The sequence below is a fragment of the Chiloscyllium plagiosum genome, chromosome 40, assembly GCF_004010195.1.
Source record: "Chiloscyllium plagiosum isolate BGI_BamShark_2017 chromosome 40, ASM401019v2, whole genome shotgun sequence".
NCBI classification, from domain to species: Eukaryota; Metazoa; Chordata; class Chondrichthyes; order Orectolobiformes; family Hemiscylliidae; genus Chiloscyllium; species Chiloscyllium plagiosum.
In genome coordinates, this window is record NC_057749.1 from 15,910,749 (window position 1) to 15,916,667 (window position 5,919).

The window sequence follows — 5,919 nt, forward strand, 5'->3', positions numbered from 1 at the left end:
CCCTTTTTTTAGCTTTGACAAAGGGTCAGTTAGACTCAAAACGTCAGCTCTTTTCTCTCCTTACAGATGCTACCAGACCTGCTGAGATTTTCCAGCATTTTCTCTTTTGGTTTCAGATTCCAGCATCCGCAGTAATTTGCTTTTATTTTATTGAGTACAGGAGTTGGGAGGTCATGTTGCGGCTGTACAGGACATTGGTTAGGCCACTGTTGGAATATTGTGTGCAATTCTGGTCTCCTTCCTATTGGGAGGATGCTGTGATGACAGCACTGGCTAATCCAGTTAATGAAGCATTGTACCCGGCTCTTGAACAGTTCAGGAGAAAAGAAGCAAATTTAAAGTTCGGGAGATAGTACAGAATCCAACACAAACACCAATGGGAAGTTTATATGGTAAATATATTAGTTTTATGAATTTTCTTCGCACAGGAAGAGACTATTTGTTCCATCTAGTCTGTGCTTCACCCAAAACACCTGACCTCCTTTATGTCACCTTGTTCTTAACTCAGTGACGGAAATTGTACACAGAGCCTCCTGAATTCATCAGAAATCACCTGCATCTTGTAAAATGTAAACTGGATGATATACAAGTCTTGCTGTTACTCAGTCTGTGGAGACGTTACTTAATATTTGTTCAGGCTTCTCAAAGAATTTTCACAATGTGACCGCTCTCAATATGCTTGCTGGCTGTCCCTTTGTGTTTTGCCCAGTCTGACTTTGGGTTTTGTAACCATAGAATCTGTAGTTTCCAGTTGTTACTGTGAGGCTGAGACAAGGCAAACACCTCACTCTGTTTCTCAGGGGGTTCAAGGACACTCAGGAAACTGAAGAATCTGTGGGAGAAATGTCAGGGTAACACCAAATGTGTCTTAGTGAAGACCTCAACTCCCATCAGTCCACTCGACTAATCAGGAACCTGAGGCTGTGTGGTCAGAGCATTTACTCAATGAGCCATTGACTGTGAGGAGACAGCACACCACTCACACACTCACACACTCACACAGACACACTCACACAGACACTTGACACACACACATATAGCACAGTCACAGCACTCACAGCACAGCTGCACACACACAACACAATCTCAGCACTCATACACACACACACACGCCCACAGCACAGTCACAGCACACAACAGCACAGACACGCACACACACACAGCACAGTCACAACATTCACACACACATGCACACACAGCACAGACACAACATTCACACACACACAGCACAGTCACAACATTCACACACACAGCACAGACACAACATTCACACACACACAGCACAGTCACAACATTCACACACACAGCACAGACACAACATTCACACACACACAGCACAGTCACAACATTCACACACACAGCACAGACACAACATTCACACACACACAGCACAGTCACAACATTCACACACACAGCACAGACACAACATTCACACACACACAGCACAGTCACAACATTCACACACACAGCACAGACACAACATTCACACACACACAGCACAGTCACAACATTCACACACACAGCACAGACACAACATTCACACACACACAGCACAGTCACAACATTCACACACACAGCACAGACACAACATTCACACACACACAGCACAGTCACAACATTCACACACACAGCACAGACACAACATTCACACACACACAGCACAGTCACAACATTCACACACACAGCACAGACACAACATTCACACACACACAGCACAGTCACAACATTCACACACACAGCACAGACACAACATTCACACACACACAGCACAGTCACAACATTCACACACACAGCACAGACACAACATTCACACACACACAGCACAGTCACAACATTCACACACACAGCACAGACACAACATTCACACACACACAGCACAGTCACAACATTCACACACACAGCACAGACACAACATTCACACACACACAGCACAGTCACAACATTCACACACACAGCACAGACACAACATTCACACACACACAGCACAGTCACAACATTCACACACACAGCACAGACACAACATTCACACACACACAGCACAGTCACAACATTCACACACACAGCACAGACACAACATTCACACACACACAGCACAGTCACAACATTCACACACACAGCACAGACACAACATTCACACACACACAGCACAGTCACAACATTCACACACACAGCACAGACACAACATTCACACACACACAGCACAGTCACAACATTCACACACACAGCACAGACACAACATTCACACACACACAGCACAGTCACAACATTCACACACACAGCACAGACCACTCACACACTCACACAGCACAGTCACAATATTCACACACACAGACACACAGCATCACAAACAGCACATACACGCGCGGGCGCGCACAAACACACACACACATACACACAGTCCCTGTCACAGCACACATACTTTCTTACACACACAGAGGCAAACAGGTACAGCACACAGTCAAAGAACTTTCACACATAGACACACAGACAGACACAAAAACACAGAATATGCACACAAAGACACAGACAGAACATGCAGAAACCATACCACACACATGCACACAAAAAAGCACATAAGTAGAGACACACACACAATCACGTCTTAACCCAGGTTTCTATTCTTCAATAACCAAAAGAATAAATTTCAACTCTGTCTGCGTCATGCATCTCATTGCTGATCTTTAGGCCAGCTCCTAATCTTCATTGAAAAGTGTTGCTGTAGCAACCATAACAGCTTGAGATTTATTACAGGAGAGTCAGCATCTTCACTAGTCCCCCATAAAGGAAGTCGGAATAAAATCAGCCTCAAACGTTTGGAAAACCCAAGAAAGTAGAAATACTGGAGGATACATTAGTGCATTTAATGAAATGGATTTCCCATCCCTGTAAACTTTTAAAAACAGCTTTATGACCCAGGGTAAGAGGTTAGAAAGATGATGTGGCAGAGAAAGTGATTGGTGTGTCACTGTTTATGGGAGAATAAAATTACAGAGAGATCTGAGTAATTTCAGTGACTGGGCAAAATACATTTTAATATGGGCAAATGTAAGGTCATTCACTAAAAAGGATAGAGCAGGGCATTGTCTAAATGGTAAAAAAATCTAGATACTGTGGATGTCCAAAGAGACTTGGGACTCCAGATATTTTGGTGATTAAAAATATCACCAACAGGTACCAAAAATAATCAAAAAAAATTGAAATACTGGCCTTTGTACCTGGAGGGCCAGAGAAACAGGAATGACTGTCATGCTGAAGCTGTCAGGGTTTCAACCTGAAACATTAACTCTATTTTTTTCTCTCCACAGACACTGCGAGACTGACTGAGTTTCTCCAACATTGCTCACACTTTTCTTTCAAACACTGAAGGTTTGAACTGCACATGACAAACTATGTTCGATGTGGGAAAACATGAAATTGTCCACCTTGGCAGAAAAAATAATAAAGCAGCATATTATTGAAATAGTGGAGTTTCAGAATTCTTGGATGCAGAGGGACCTAGGTGTCCTAGTGTGGGAATCACAGAAGCATTGCCTGCAGCTACAGCAAGAAATCAGGGAAGCTAATGGAATTCCATCATTTATTGCTAAGGGTAATTGAATGTAAAAAGAGTTGGGAGGTTATGCCTCACTTGTACAGGGCAGTGGTGAGATCACATCTGGAGGACTGTGTGCAGTATTGTTGGAAAAGGTTCAGAGAAGATTTACTAAATTAATATGTGGATGAGGCAGGCTGTCTTATGAAGCAAGGTTATACAGGCTAGGCCTGTATCCACTGCAGTTCAGAATCTATACTATTTCCAGTGAAGATAAACCTCTGGAGCTTGACTTGTTCTGAGGAATCTTCCAGCCTTTGGTCCTCCAAACCAGCGTGCTTCTCCCTCCACACTGCCTCTGCCTCACTCTCCATCACTCCTCCTTCAGCTACCTTGTTTCACAATGAACAACTTTGCTGCTGTGCACTTCTTTATCTTCACAATCTTTCTCAGTATGCTCCTCTTCTGCTAATGATTCGTTCTTTCAGATTCCAGTCACCATTGTAAACATCTACTCCCTCCACCACTGGTGCTCAGTAGCAGCAGTGTGTACCATCTACAAGATGCACTGCAGAAATACACCGAAGATCCTCAGACAGCACCTTCCAAATCCACAACCACTACCATCTAGAAGGGGAACACCCCCTCCCTCCCCCACCCCCCCACCGTGCAAGTTCCCCTCCAAGCCACTCACTGTCCTGATTCAGAAATATATCACTGTTCCTACACTCACTGGGTTTAATTCCCTCCCTAAGGGCATTGTGGACTGCAGTGGTTTAAGAAGGCAGCTAACCCCCACCCTGTCAAGGTCAACTAGGGATGGGCAGTAAATTCTGTTCCAGCCAGCGATACCCATATCCCTTTCACCATTCACAGTCTTACAAAGAGCTTTGAGACTTCTGTTTCTGTAATGTGCTGCTGTATTGAAGCTTATTTATAAAAATGTCATGTAGAATCGACATAACTCTGGCATCAGTGACACCTGAGAGACAAAATACCTTCCACACGGACCTGTGTTTATCTGGGCAGGAAATGTCTACAGTTGAAACCATAAGTGACACTTTGAATTTTGATAGGAGCAGAAGGCACTTTTTGAGAATTGGCTTGGGAGAAGGCTGCTCTTTACAGTGAGTATAAAACAGACAACAGGTTATTTGAAGTGGACAGAGGATGAATATAGAGACAAAACACAAATTGGAACCAAATGCACTCAGAGTATTTACATATTTAACTGCTTATAGGTTCCTGAGCCACTGAAAATTTCCAGCTTCTTCAGTTATTCATTTCCTTTCACCCACTTGTATCAACCCACTCTGGGGTTTTTTTGAGATTCTTAAACCCCAGCCATCACAGCACCTCGTAGCACTATCTGATTGACATTTCTTCACTCCAGTGACACACAGTCCAGTCAATTCATTCTTGGAAATGTTAGAAACATCTGCATTTATTGGCCGTAACTCATCACCCTGAACATGAGTGACTCATTGATTACCCCACTTTGGAGTCAATCTGTCCTACTGTAGAGGAGCATTAGCCTGTATCTCATTCTGTACCTTTCCTGTTCTGGGAATGTTTGATGGGAGGAAAGTGTAGAGAGAGTTTTACTCTGTATCTAACTTTTTGCTGTCCCTGTCCTAGGAGTAGAGGGAACTTTACTCAATGTCTAATCCCATGCTGTCCCTGTCCTGGGAGTGTTTGATGGTGGACAGTGTAGAGGGAGCTTTACTCAGTGTCTAAACCCCATGCGGTCCCTGTCCTGGGAGGGTTTCATATTGAAATAGCAAAATGACCATGGAATCATTCCATCATCTCTCAGGTGTATTTTAATTAGCTACATTTACTAAAAATGACATCTAAATTGTATTTCTGGTTGTGAGATGGATCAGTTCCACTCACCACACTCGAACCCGCAGCATTGAGACACCAGCCAGAGTGCAGTAGGAGAGGACAGCAGACGTCTCTCCCTGCAATAATGTCAATGATCTTCAGCATTGACCAGGGCAGGCTGGTTCAATGTATCCACTGAAAGGTAGCACCATTGACAATGCTGCACTCCCACAGCATGGTACTGGACCACCTTCACTGTAACACTAACCTGTCCCAGAGTGCAGCCAGTCAGGACCCTGGGGTGTAATTGAACAGAAGGATTTCTCTGAGGGAGCGATGTTCAGAGGCAGTTCTTGTTTCTGGTCCATCGCTAATATTGTCTCGATAATGTGAACACCGAGGACAATGCTTCAATACTATACCCCCCACAGCCCAACTCTTCACTTTTCTGTCCAATCACAAGTCTTTTCTGTTGAATTTGGTCAGCAGCCCCGCCCACCTAAAAAACCAGCACCACCCCCTCCACCAACCTCACACCCACACCCCCTCCCATACACACA

At 44.1% G+C, this 5,919-nt stretch overlaps 1 long non-coding RNA gene across 1 annotated transcript in view; it reads left to right on the top strand.

Moving 5' to 3' along the window:
• Nucleotides 1-3,441, top strand: part of LOC122542657 — a 7,286-nt gene extending 3,845 nt beyond the window's left edge. Inside the window, exon 3 of the long non-coding RNA XR_006309850.1 lies at nucleotides 3,306-3,441. This is a non-coding gene — a long non-coding RNA (uncharacterized LOC122542657). The remainder of the gene's footprint in view (nucleotides 1-3,305) is intronic.
• The last annotated feature ends 2,478 nt before the right edge of the window (nucleotides 3,442-5,919 follow it).